The sequence below is a fragment of the Pelodiscus sinensis genome, chromosome 20 (genome assembly GCF_049634645.1).
Source record: "Pelodiscus sinensis isolate JC-2024 chromosome 20, ASM4963464v1, whole genome shotgun sequence".
NCBI lineage: Eukaryota > Metazoa > Chordata > Testudines > Trionychidae > Pelodiscus > Pelodiscus sinensis.
Window position 1 is genome coordinate 20,541,347 of NC_134730.1, and position 14,851 is coordinate 20,556,197.

General features: G+C 43.8%; 1 protein-coding gene across 5 annotated transcripts in view; it reads right to left on the reverse strand.

Moving 5' to 3' along the window:
• TEX2 (testis expressed 2) overlaps positions 1–14,851 on the reverse strand; it is a 149,792-nt gene that overhangs the window by 129,667 nt on the left and 5,274 nt on the right. Inside the window, exon 1 of one of the 5 annotated variants that reach the window (XM_075903892.1) lies at positions 8,452–8,820. The exons of the other annotated variants lie outside the window; for them this stretch is intronic. The gene's annotated coding sequence lies outside the window, so the exon portion shown is untranslated. Of the gene's footprint in view, positions 1–8,451; positions 8,821–14,851 lie in introns of those variants that run through there. 5 annotated transcript variants of the gene reach the window in all.

Here is a 14,851-nt window from a genome sequence, read left to right on the forward strand (position 1 = left end):
TGAAATCATTTGGAAAACTGTCAAGCCGCAGGAATTCTTACTCCAACTCCTGTAACTCTTATTGTACGAGGAGTAAGGGAAATCAGAGGAAGAGTGCTCTATTTCAAAATAAGTGCTGTGTAGATGCTCCCAATTTCGAAATAAGCTACACAATTGACGTAGCTCAATTTGCGTAGCTTATTTCAAGTTAAGCCCTGCTGTATAGACACACCCTCACTTAGCTTGTCTCTCTTCCCTAAAATGGGATGAAATTAATGAACCTACCTGACAGGGGAAATATGTGGGATTAGTTAGTACTTGAAAAGTTTTCTGCAGATGGAAAGACCTACCGGTATTAGATTTTACTCTAGTACAAAAACAAAATATAATGAGATTAAACACACAATGTAGGTACAAAGCAAAGTGAAATCTTAATGATACAAAGAAGGGCTAGGTACAGTGGTGCACAAAACGTGATTACAAATTGTTTTCCTGCACAAAGAACAAACTATGAGCTCCTCTTTAATCTGATACAAGATTATTTCAAACCTCAGTGGATTAGTCCAGGGGTTCCCTAACTTTTTGACATGGGGACCAGTAAATCCATTCACGAGCTTTTGGAGGACCAGTAACATTCATTTGCATATTCAATAAGCAAATGATGAATATTCAAATAAGTTGTTTCTGGTCCTCCCAAAGCCCCCAGTGCCAGTGTTAGCAAAGCTTTTGATACAGTCACCCACAATATTCTTGCCAGCAAGTTAAGGGAATATGGATTAGATAAATGGACTGTAAGGTGGATAGAAAGCTGGCTAGATCAGGGTTTCCTAAACTTTTTACTTTAGTTGGAACCTGTTTTTTTTTCAGTACGGTCTTTTGCAGCCCAAAAGTATAAACGCATATTAAAAAAAAAAAAGAATGAAAAATGAATAAATTTTCAGTTTTCACCCAGCTGCATCCTCCACCCAGCCTGGGTCAGGGCTTGCGGGATCCGGCACCACATGAGCACTTCAGGAGGCGGGAGCAGGAGCAGATTGGGGGTAGGGTATCTGGCTAAGAGGGAGGGTGCAGGAAGGGTAGGGTTGCCAGGTGTCCGGTTTTGTACTGGACAGTCCAGTATTTGAAGGTTTTGTCTGGGAAAGAAATTGAGAAATTACCAGACACATAAAATGCCTGGTATTTTCTAATCAGGTACATTTTATTATAATTAGGTGTATTAGTCCTTAGCTTCTTGGCTGGTAGATGTGCTCATGCTGTCTGAGTGTGTCTACCTGCCGGGCAGTTCGCAACTACTCCAGGGAAGGTATGTGGGGGGGGAGGGGGCAAAATGGAATCCCCGGCCAGACTCACTCGTCCGCCAAGGTCTGCATGTGCCTAGGTCAGTCCCGCTCCCCCCCATCTCCTCAGTCCAGCTCTGCTTCCAGCAGCCGGTTCCCCCCCGCCACCCACCAATCTCCCCCAGTCAGCACCGCTCCCCCAACGACCCCCCCCCACCAGCCCCGCTGCCCCCGTCTAGCCCTGCTTCCAGCAGCTGATTCTCCCATCCTCCTCCTCCTGATCTCTCCCGACCAGCTCTTTCCCCCCCCCCCCCCCCCATGCAGCCCTGGCTCCGCCACCTGTCCTCTCCGATCTCCGCTGCCGGACAGCCCTGCTATCCCCAATCCTGCTTCTGCCGCCTGCCTGCCTCTCCCCCATCTCTGCGGGGCTGTCCCACAGCCCCCAGCACTGCTTCCCAGTGGCTGGTTCCTCCCCCCCTCCTTCCAGCTCGCCCCACTCTGCTCCCCTCCCAGCAGCCATGCTGAGGCCCGGTATTTTTTTTCCCCTTGGCCCAGTACCGGGCCATGGGCCATAGTTTGGGAAATGCTGGATTAGTCTATGGTTGACTGAGTTGCCTGCACCACTGAATAAATTAAAAGGATTTTGAAAAAAAATTATTGGTAAAAGACTAACTTTTTGGCTAAGTGGCTAACAGAAAAATGTGTTTTCTTAATCAAGGAAGGATAAAGTGACCATTTTGGATTAAAATTTTTAAAAGCAAAGTGGTTTAAAAGTCTTCAAACTATTATTTATTTTAGCTTTATTAAGTTTATATGCTTGGTCACCAAGATGAAACTACCTCTAAGCAAGTAGTATACAAATATCTCCCTTCCCTCCCCCCCGAGGTATACATAATACAGCAAAATTATTAAACTTCAATTTCATTTTTAAAAAACTAGCACAATTCAAGATTATGCTGAAACAGACTAATCAGTGTCTGCCACCTCACTTGCTTATAAATCATTTTGTACAAAAAAAATGTTTTTCTTCCAAAAAGTTCCGTGCTACAATCCACTTTAAAACTTCTCTTTGTCTTTTAAAAAGAAGAATAATTTCCATGATAAATTACTCAGCATGTAGCACTGGCATATTTGCCATGTTAATATAGGGCTCAAATTCTGCCCTATACACTAACCAGGCAATCCCATTGACAATAATGGCTTGGCCCCAGCATAAGCCAGAGCAAATGTAACTCAAGAGATCTAACTAAAAATTATTTTAAAAAAACACCACCACATCAGTAGCCTGTTCATCTGTAATTACAACAAAGCTAGGAAAGAGGCCTCCATAAATGTGAATAAAGAAACTAGTGTTAAGGACATGATTTAAAATAAAGTGAGTTAACAACAAGAAGCTACAAATAGAAATAAGCAGCACTGTTACTAACTTTTTATTCTAGGGGACCCAAAGTTCAACTTTGAAAGATCACTGGAAAAAAGCAGCTATACAGCTACAGCTTTGTAAACCATAACTCAGGTCACAGCGAACGTGGTCTTTGCTCAACAGTTATTCTTAACCACACAAGAGCCTTCTAATAAGATTTGCCTCTTTGTGTGTTTTTATGCTTCTTCAGAAGAAGAGAACTATTGACTTACATTTTTTCATATTTTACATTTATAATCATTCTGATTCAACGTCAGAGGATTATCAAACTGCAGGATTAATGTTGTAAGGCCCTTTTACATCTGATGGCAAGACATATTCCATTCATGTTTTTTTCAGTTCTCAAACATTTCCAAAAAAGGTTTTAATGTAACGGCAATTTAACAAGAAATTTTTTAGTGAATGCCTTTTCTCCCATTCATTTGGATGCCCACATCTCCTTTCATTCACCTACTTGTGACAGCTACTGCAATCATTTACATGAAAAATTGTATAAAATAACGTATTGGACATTTAGCCTTTCAATGTGATTTGACCGCTGGAAATGAGAAAAGCCAGCACCAAGTAAGAAGCTAGCTCTCTCCCACCCACAATTTGACAATCAATGATATAGGGAGCCAGGATTTCCCAAGTTCTGACCCTGGCTGGTACCTCATCTGTGCTACCAAGATAGGTAAATTTGTATCAACATAGCTGTGCATGGGTCTACACCAAAATTTCTCTCCTGGTGATGTAAATACTCCAGCCTCTGTCCAAAGCTACTGTGGGACCTTGGGCAATATGTTTTTGAACTTCTTTTCTACATCTGAGACAGGGAGATAAAGATACTTACCTACCTACTTCCCAGGGATAAGGTTAGGCTTAACATAATTAATGCTAATGCAATATTTTAAACATACACGTTGATGCATAATTCCTAAAATTCTATTAAAAAAATCATATGGGCCCAATATTTTCCTGTAGTAGACTTGTGCAGCTTATATAGAACATCAGTGAAACATTGTGTGCTTCGAACTCTCTTAAATTCCAGTTCATGAAAAGATTAATAGGAGATTAAGAAAACATAACAAGGGACGCTGTGCTAAGAAAAGCAGGCACATTTTTAAGAAATGAAAAAAAAAAAAAAAAAAAACGTGTTGAGCTTTACAAGCACCAAAAAGCCTTTTGTGCTTAATGCAACATTCCCCTCAGGTCAATCAGATTTACATTCAGCCCTAGTAAAATGCCAGCATACGGCAATACTGTAGCCATACCTCAGAAAGAGAAAGGAGGAAAGAAAAACAGAGACATTTCCCAAGATTGGTAAAAATGTGTGCTAAGGGGCCACATACCTTTTCTGCTACTGGACTCATGGAACAAAAATGTTTCTACCCAGAGAACTATTCTGATGGAGAACTGGAGTTTGCCTTCTCTTCTCATTCTCCCTCCCTCTCCCATTTCAGCAAAAGAAGAGACTCAGGGGTTGCGTACATTTATAGTTCTGCAGCAGCACCAATGTAGTATTTAGTGAAGTGCTGCTTACACCAATAGCAGGGCTTCTCCTACTGGTATAGGTACTTCATCACCGGGAGAGGTGACAGCTATGTCAATGGGAGAAGTCCTCCAGTCAACACTGAGCTATCAAACACAGGGATTAGGTTGGTATAATGTCAAAGAGAGGTGTAGAAAATCCGCAACACAGAAAGAGGAGCAGCAGTCAGGACCAGCACAAGCGGGACTGTTTCAATTCCTGCTCACACCGTTGTCCCACTACCCTCTGCCTCCCCTACTCCCACAGAGATGGTGCTGGGGGGAACTGGCCAGCTCCCCCCAGCATCGGCTCCTGCTCCCACACCTTGCTGCCTCTCTCTGTTAGAGGCAGCAAGGGGGAGAAGCGATCAGTTACGTTCCTATTCAACTACCCGATAAGCATTTGCATTCGACTAGTCACTTACATCCCTAATCAGCACATGAACACATACACCCCAACCTTTGTTCTCCCACTGCACGAAGCCAAAGCAAAAACCACCAAACCAATAATCCCAAAGCAAGGTAGGGCAAAAGTTCTTACAATATAACCAGAGAGGATCAGCAGAAAGATACGTGGCTCACCTCTGTTTGTTCATATGCATATGCTGATCTTGTCACCTCTGTTCCCTATCATTTTCCCTGTCTTGAAAAATATTAATTTAGTCTATCTTTAAGTCCTTTCAACTCTATGTTTAGCTTAAATGATGCAAATGCCCACAAATAAAAACCTGAATTCTTTTTCTCATGGTGGGGTGGGGAGAGGGGAACCAGGGCCGGACCATGGTTCCGGCTCTTTGCAAGCGGGGGTGGGGCATGGCCGCAGTTCCCAGCTCTGCTCCAGCATCTCCTCGTGCCGGGAGGGGGGGTAGGACTGGGGGGGCAGGGGCAGGCTTCCCATCCCCAGGCCAGGGGGAGGGGTTTTCAACAGGGGTGTGTGGAAGAAAACAGGTCTTCACTCTGCGTTTGTGAGCAATAAGTAGTCAGAGACAGTTTATTTGAGCAATATTGCAAGGAAAGAAGCTGCTGCTAGACAGATCGTCAAATACAAAACAATTAGAAGCCAATATTATATATAAACAGACAGTATATATAACAATAAACAATTATTCCCCTTTCCATAACAATTCCCTTCAGACGCCACCTTATCTCAAGGTCTTCACTAGAGTCGTAATAGAAATGTAGCCGTGTTAGTCTGGTGTAGCTGAAGCAAAAGCTCATAATCTAAAACCATCTTGTTAGTCTTTAAAGTGCTACATAGTCCTGCATTTTGCTTCCCTAGAGTCAGCATTCTATCCTTATCTCAAGCACAAGAGAGATGAGGGGCGACAACAGCGTCTCTCACAGCTCTCGCGTTAAGTCTCAGAGTTACCACGAGTTAGGCTAACCAAAAGGTCAAAATGGCTACATACAAATCCCTTAGCTTCCACAGGGGCCACTTACTGGGTCTGATTGCTGGCAAAATGGTGAGCCCCAGCCCTAGCTGGCCACTGTCTTGTTGGTGCAGCTACTCCCCTGTATGTCACTCTGCAGTACAGCTACGCTGACCATACGGCCCGCATTTTCTGGGACAGTTCCAATTTCAAATATGCTGTCCCATTGTCCCCATACACCATCGAAATGTCCCAGAATTTCCAATATTTTGGCAAATTTTTCAGCAGTGGGGGGAAGGGGGGAAAAAGCCCTGAGGCTCCCCACCAGGTCTGGGTTGTGGGGGATGAAGCGCAGCTAGAAGTGGCTGCGTGCACAGCTGCTCCCCCTTTCCCTCCCCTGGCTGGGGGAACAGTAGTGCACTTCCTGGAGGCTCTTCCCACTACTCTGGAATCCGGCCAATAGGAGCAGAGGGAGGCAGTTCCTGGGGCACAGTGTTGGGAGCCACACAAAAGGAAGTAAGTGGCTCCACTTCCCCTCATGCTCAGACCCTGCACTCCCAACCCACTAACACACCACCTCCACCCACACCCTGCACCCTCAGTCTGCTCACTCATCACCCTACCAACACCTTGTAATCCCAGCCCACTCAATCACCACCCTATGATTTAATTTTTATACTTTTGTAAGATTTTTCATATAAATTCACAGATCAGAAAAAAAATCCTTTGTCAGATCATGTGTCCCAATTTTTTGTGAGGAAAATTGGATCACCATGAGTATAGCTGTCCCCCACACTTGCTGTCCCCAGTGGTCATTCTACAATACAGCTGTCTTTTCAATCAGCCCCCTCCCTTTCCAGGTGACAAAAAACAACTGGATTCCAGGCACATCCTGACTTCGCTTTAAGTTAGGATCAGAGGAAGCTGCATACCAAATTTGGTGGTCCTTGCTCTTACTGTTTAGGAAGAGGAGTTGAACGAACTGACTCAAATGGACAGACAGATGCACATTTCTAAAATAGACAGATGGACCTCAGCCAGCAGAAAGAGCTACTGTCTAATCCCCCTAAATCAAATCATTCCTCTAGGCTGCTACATTTAGAAGATGCTCGTATTCTGAATTTTCACTAGCTACTTATGGAGGTATAAAAGATGTAGGTAGATTTCATCCTGCAAATGTTAATCAAACGAGTGGTTCCCATAAGCCTGTAGTGGACAACTATACAGTTGAAAATGAAAGAATGTAGGTGGGAATATGTATCCTACTTTCCTGTTTGTCCACAGAATCCAAAGTGCAATAATTAAGATCACTGTTCTACTATTTAAATTCAGCTACCATGTATGCAAATTCTGTTTTCCCCTAAGTGCCATGTAACACAGTGTGACTCACCACTGAGGTGCCTCTTGCTAGTCACTCTGGATACGTCTACACAGCAAAGTTATTTCAAAATAACAGTCGTTATTTCAAAATAACTTTACCAGCATCTACACAGCCAAACTGCTATTTCAAAATTAAATCAAAATAGCGGAGGACATATTTCGAATTTGGTAAACCTCATTCCACGAGGAATAACGCCAAATTCGAAATAGCTATTTTGAAATAAGTGCTGTGTAGACACTTATATCGAAATAGGAGGCCTCCAACCTTCCCTAGGTGCCCTGGTGGCCACTCCAGCCTCAACCAAGAACACTCCTCTCCCACCCACCTCCCCGGAGCCCTTAAAGGGGTTGACTCTGGCCACAGTGCCTGTGCCAGCTCCAAACCTGCCAGCCCAGAGCCAGTGGCCCCAAAACACGAGTCAGCAAGCCACTGGCAGCTAGCCCTCCACCACTCCCAAGCAGCAGTGTGACAGCTCCTAGGAGCCTGCCAGGGCCCAGAGAAGGCAGACGCCTTCCTGGTCCAGGATGGAGATCATAGACCTTATTCAGGTTTGGGGGGGGATGCCCCCAACGTCCATGATCTCCGCACTAGATGGAGGAACGTGGCCGTCTTTGCTGCCAGCCTGGCCACCAAAGGCCACATGTGAACCCAGGAGAAGGTTTGCATGAAAGTCAAGTTGCTCCAGCAAGACTCCCAACCCTGAGCTTTCCCTCCCCCTTCTTCCCCCTTCCAGCTCCCTCCTCCCACCCTCTCATGGAAGAACGTGAGAGAGGAATGAAGCACAAGCCCCCAGTGGGGCAGACCAGAGAGGCTCTTAATGCTCCTCAGGGTGCAAGCTCTCCCACAGGGCCTCCTGGATACTGACAGCCCCACAATGGACCTCCCAGATGGCAACCTGCAGAAAGTGCAGCCTGGCTCGCAGCAACGCATCCACGAGAAGCAACAGAGTGCCCAGGGGCAGCTCTGGCTCTATGTTGCAGAGTGCTGTGGTGTCCAGAGTGAGGGCAACCAGAGCACTCAGAGACAAAATGCTTTGCTGTCCCTCATCGAGGTAGGCAAGCAAGCAGGGAAAGCTGAGAACCAGCTGTCCACGGGGGATGGTCCCTTTAAGCACAGGCCTCAGATAGCTTCAGGCAGCAGCCACACAAAGTAACTCCTGACCTGATGCCCTGCTGTACCTGGTTCCGGCATGCCTTAAATGCGATTCAGCATCCACTCAGGGTGGACGTGCTATTTCAAAATAGCAAAACGCTATTTCAATATGCATTGTGTGTGTAGACGCATTATTTCAAAATAAGCCATTTCAAATTAACTATTTTGAAATAAGATTTCGAAATAACACTGCAGTGTAGACATACCCTGAGGGAATTAGCTTCTTGGTGCTGAAGCACCCCCTTCTGGCTGCTATCTCCCTGTGTCTCTGCATCCTGGAGTCCTCCCCCTAAGAACCTGCAACCTCCTATGCCCTCCTTGCCTCAGTGACCCACTGCCAGTCTTCATCTAGCCCCTTACCTTGGGGCCAAATTGTAGTCTGAAATAGCCTCTCATCATTGGCAAGGGGATGTGGACCTGCCTTTGCCTTCCCTTGCTGCTTCTCTGCAGCCTTAATACATTCAGGTCTTGCTTCAGGTCCTGTAGCCTAGGAGCTTCCCTGGCCAGAGCTTCCCAGCACTGCCCTATCTCAGGAAGCAGTCGGCTTCCCTGGCAACCGGGTCCCTTCCTGCTCCCCAGTCAGAGCAAAAGTGGGTTTGCTTCCACCCCTACAGGAGCCTTTAGTTATACTGCCCTCACCTGGGCCCTAATTGGGTCATACCAGCCACAGCTGCTAGCTCCACAGCTCCTGCCCATTCCCAGGGCTAGGATTTAACCCTTAACAGGTCAGTGTGGGGCAGATGCCCCATCACATACTAATCTATAATATATAAAGGAGAATGTTTGTGCTTTAATAACTTGGACACTATAAGAGCTATCACAACCAAACTTTGCATGGGATAACCTTTCATTCAGGAGAAGGTTTCACGGGACTGTGGAAGGGAAGAGATGAGAGACCAACGCCTCTCCATGGGGCTGCACAGAGCTTGGCAGTGCGGGGAGAAGCGGCTTCCCGGGGGAAGCAGCAGGAACAGTCACTCACTAAGGCTGGCAGAGGGACAAGGAAGCAGAGGGCGGGCTTGGGTGCCAGCGGCAGGCGCGCAGCTCCCTATCCCCTCCCTCCCCTCAGGCTCCTCACCTCAGTTATATCAACCTTCCCAAGCAGCGTCGGGTAATTCCCGCTAGTAATTTATAATTAGTCCAATTTGAGACTGAACCTGCAAAGCCTTACTCATGTGATAAGCCATACTGACTCACTGACAGACACATTGGGTCCAACCCTGGAAAGTATTGCGCCATTCAACTCTTGTTCAACGTAGTGGCATAGCTGGACTCAGGACTTTAGGCAGATATATGAGTGGTCTGATCTTACAAAAGTGCCACACAGATCTAGAGTTCAGGATAAATAAAGAGTATTACAAGAATCTGGGTCAAATTTAAGACTTAAGCCACTTGATAGCTTTCATCTGATCTAATATAGGTCACCAATTTTCTTCCCCAACTCGCAGGAAAAATGATATGTAATTAATTGGTTATTTTATTTCTTGATTTGCCTAGCAATAAGTTAAACAGCAGCAAAAACCATCAGATACACAATTTTATATTGCCCTTTGGAGCCTTAGTTCCTCATGCTGCATTGTTGAATCACTCCATGTTTATAATACAGCTCATTCAGACTGATGTATATTGCCATGTAATCTACCATAGCAATGGTAATTTTTATAAGCTCTAAATCAGATGTGCTGTTAAAGCTATCTACTCATTTCCTCATACATCTCTATGCACCAGGGGTGTAGTTGTTTCTATAATACTATTAATGGTTGAGCTAAATTGTAGGAGATGGGACACTGCACACAAATGGCAGTAACCTTTGCCTTGCAGCACAAAGGTACACTGTCGTCTGAGGAAGCCATTCATCCTCATATCTCTTTGACAAAGTCCCATTTCCAACAAAACACAAAGATATAAATGGAAATTAAATAGCTTCCCCCCTTTTAGGGGGAGTGGAGGGGAGACTCTTAATGGAATATAGTTACTTTCACCTCATATCCATCACAAGCCAATAATCAATAACAGTGCAGTGAGTGTGGGCCATAGATCAGCCATCCTAAATGTGATTTCTAAGTTTCATTCAGTTCTTGGTAGCTAGAGTGCCCACACCCCAAAAATGACCACAACAGACATCAGTCCTTCACAGCAACTTCAGCAGCAAACAATGTGAATGGATTATGCAGACTACCAAGTGCTAAAAGTGGTCATACTAGATCACCATTAGGCATTTTGCCTATGAGGTTTGGAAAGAAAAGTTGCAGTGCCACTACCTATATTATTCCACAGAATAGGTATAAGAGAAGTTGACAGAGCTGTCAAATCTCAAGCAGTATATCTACTAGCTATAATCACTGGGGAATCTAGTCACAAGAAGTAAAACTAGAGAGAATAAACAAAGGTCAAATGACAAGAGAAGAAAAGGAATATTCAAGATACAGGGGTTTATCCACTGTTAGTGTTCCTTTTGTTGGCACTTCCATTACAAGCACAGATCCAGTTCTAAGTTGTATACTTGGACATTTAAAAAAAAAAGTGTCTGGCCCAGGCTAAAAGTTGGCATGCTACGTCTCAGAACACAGAATTTTAGGGGCTGTTGTTTATTAAGTGTTAAATTTTTAAAAAGCATAGGATGGCAGAAATAACAGAAGTCCTTACAGTTAAATACTGTTTCTGCTCTTGTAACTGTAGGATTCTAAAAATGAGTATTTTCAGGCAATTAATCTATATGGTCCTGATCCAAAGAATTGCCATACTTGGTGCTTTAGGGTGTTTATATATCCACCTTGCAAAACTAGGCCTATTGTCATTAGAAAGCAATCAGCTATAACATCACAATTACTTTGCATGCACAGCTAGTCCTTTTCCTCTAAACACCTTTCTTGCTATGCTTTGGAAAAATTAAAATATAATAGCTGCACTGTTTTAATATATATTCACAAAATATAGTAGAATAGTGATGCAGGGACAGTTATCAATATCAATTAAAGATACAATGTTACCTTTATTAATAAACATTTTATTTAATCCATAACCACCAACCACAGGCCTATTTTCCTTTCATCACCCTTTGAATACATTTCAATCTAGCCATGAAGTCATGAAGTTAAAGCTAAAAAAGTGAAAGTGATAGCCAGAGAGAGCGAACTATGGAAATTCATTATAAGAACTGCAAAGTTTTAAAAAAGATTAGCTTATCTTGTCTAACAACACAGCTATGTAGGCACCAAGAGACACAAACATCATTACATCCACCACCACCATCACCACTGAAATGCATTTAACCACAAAGCGGAACAAAAGCAATGTGGTTGGAACAACAAGCCCCAGTTTAAATTGCAGGGGGACATTGAACTGGAAGGGACCTCGAGGATCTAGTATTCTATGATAACTGGGGCTTTCCAGAAAAAAAAAAGTCACATTATTAGAATTAAGCCAGATCTGAGAACATCACTACCTGATGCCTCGTGCACTGCTATCAACTGTGATTGCTCTGACTTAGTATATTACGCTTGTTGTTGGTGCATTATATGAGAAGAGAATCCCAACGTTGTTGTTTTTTTGGGGGGATTTTGGGGGGAGTTTTGGGGGGGAGGGGGGCGACTTTAGATCTCATGAGTTGTGAAGAAAAGCTAGAAAACATGCCCCAAGTTTAGCCAAAGAACTCAAACACCAGATGTCAAAGAAAAAGATCCCACAAGATATTTTTAGCTGTGATTTCAAGAAGTAATTTTCTTTTTTAAGGTGGGCATTTCATGAGTTTTGAACCCTTGGTATTGGCAATACAGTACACGAAAGCTGACAGCATGTCCCCCTGCATCCAGGAGCCCAGGATCCTACAAGAGACATGAAACTGAGTCCTCTCCATGACACACTGTGGCCTAGCACTGGGATGCGCCCTCCCACTCCCGGCTAACAACCATGCCCTGGTACTTGGATCCTGTTTGTCCCCTGTTGACATCCAGACCCTCACACTGGATCTCCCACCCTCACCCAGGGTAACAAAGCAAAACCCAACAGCCCCACCTCTGCTGGCTGCAGAACTGCATCAGCTCAGGTGGCTCCCTGGCCAGTACAGTTCACAATGCGGTAGAGGCAACCAGCACGACTTCTTGTATCAAGTGATGGCCTCTATGGCCGGGACTATGTGGGTGCTGGAGGTCTGGGTACTGCTGTGAGCTACATGCTCAGGTGAGTCCCTGCACACCATCCACCTCTCGCTCTTCCTGGCTGGCAGTTACACAGGCCTGATTTTCAAAATATTTCGTGGGACAGACTGGGAAGTGCTCAAGCCACAGATGGCCCGTGAGCCAGGAGTTTTTTGATCCATGATCTACACTACTCTTCTGGGCGTTAAGGGGAAAACGCCAATATTTGCTATATTTTATCTGTCCTTCAAAGTCATCTCTTTTCATCAAAAATTCTGATCCAGAGAGTAGTATATCAGCCTATACTTTTCACAGCAAAACAATGTTTTCAAATAATTAAGGTGCAAATACAGAGAAACAATGGTCTTGTCATTCTCAGGGATGAGAGTTGGGATATTCAGGAGATGGAAAAAAAGTGGGGATTAAAATATCCACTCCTCCCCATCTTTTTCTACTATCTCTTTCAAGATATTAATGATCAACTCAAACCAGACTCTAGATTTTTCTATCACTAGTTTACAGCAAGTTTAGATCTCAAGTCTGCAGGTTAGAGACCAACTCTGCAAAACGTATGCAAGACTGGCATTGTTCATCACTTCACAAGAAACTTTTAAACCATCTGGCTTCCCTTTGTTCTCAAATAATTTTCTGCTGCACTTCAGACTGTTTAGTATCTTATTTTTGGGAGAGGGCTGAATAGGGTCCAGTATAATCCATTTGAGCGATTTTTCAAAAGCAGCATCTGACTTTGATCTCTCAAGTTTTCAGCACTCAACTGCCTGCATACTGAATAAGGATGTTTAGTATCGATTAATTTACTAGTCAAGTAGTCAATGGAATTTCCATCGACTACTCGACTAGTCATTAAGGAAGGGCACTTTAAGCGCTCACTTCCAGTTCAGGCTGCATCTGAGCACAACTCCCAGCTGCAGCTCTGCACTCTTAAAGGGACAGAGAGGAGCAAAGACACTGGCTCATTCTCTGGTCCTCTGCTAGGTCTCAGGACAACCCTCACGCTGCCCTCTGCATTTTTAAAGGGATGCGGCAGTGGCAGCTGGTTTGTGCGGAGACAGACAATAATTTAAATGAAGCATATTCATCTTCATTTTATTTAAAAAAAAACAAACCAAATTTATTTAAGAATCCAAGCAAGGCCAGGTAAATCTTCTAATCTACTATATATTTGAGAGTGTTAGTGCATCTGTCAGTGTCTTTGTCCATAAGTCTGTTCAAGAACTTCTCTTAAAACAGTGAAAGCTAGAACTATCAAATATGGTATGCAGCTTCCCGTATCATATCTTAAAGCAAGGTCAGAGTTTGGTTGAGCAACGGGCTATGCATGGAATATGATTCCATTTGATGAGAAACAAAGGAAGGACCACGATAGCAGGGACAGTTATACTGCAGAATGACCATGGGGGGGCAGCAAGCAAACACCCCCTCACCGCCCCAACAGCTCCGGGAGCAACGCTGCCAGCAGGCCACCCAGCAGTCACCCCAATAGCCCTGGGGAGCAGCTGCCTGTCCTTCCCACCTCCTGCCCTATTTCAATACCTCCTAAGCCCCTGCCCTGACTCCTGCACACACATCCCAGAGCCCCAAGCCTCTGACCTGAAGAACCTGAGCAATGCTGAGTAAATCTTCCAGTGAACTTATAATTAACATTTAACATTTGATGATTGTAATGAAGACCACAAAAAACTTCAATACAAATTCCTGACTGTCCAAGTGCTTTGTCCCATCACATACTTACATTATGCAAAATACTTTCAACTCTGGCCTAAGAACATGGGATTATGAAAAAAGAGAGGCATATTGATTTAAAGTGAAGCTGTTACCAGTGTTCTTTTGGGTGGTCAGAATATCTCATTATAGAGATAAACCCTCTGGCTTTAAACCTATTGACTATTCTAAGTTAATGGTAGAAGCTTCTATGAAAACAAGGGGATAAGTTTGGTGGAACTTCAGCACTTTCCTGATTAGGGGCTTTATTATAAACTCTTGACAGTTCTCATATGTTTACCTCTCTATCTGAAAACTGAAATGATTAATTCTGTTCTACAGACAGGTGACAGAAAGTCAATCCTGTTGCTCTCAATAAGCAAGCTGCTGAGCTGCTGCAGCAACAACCACAGCATCACTGAAATAAATGTGAGAAAGGAGGGAGAAAAACCAGTACAATACAGCAACCAGACAGGTAACTTAACAGGTCTAAAATTGAGGTTTGGAGCAGCTAGATGCTATAAAAAAAAAAAATCAGACACACATTCCAGGAGAGTTAATTTATCATTTCATAATGCCTACTGAGGTAGTACTAAGCAATTTATGAAATGTATGGTTTTCCTACTAAGGTCTTAAAAAACAATTCTTCCTGCTCTAAGCGTTAAAAGTATTCCTTGTCATCAGAGATTATTGCACTCTCCACCCTGGCATCTCAATGGTGCCAAGTTTTAGGTAGGTGTAAATACTATAGGATCAAACGTGCTTATTAATGTAATTTCCTGTCTGCACACACGAAGTAATACAGAGTGTTAAACTGAAGTGATCAAATCAAGTGACTGCTTTCAGAGCAAAAGAAACCACATTTAATAAGCAGATAAAAATTTTAAATCTCAAAAGGCCAT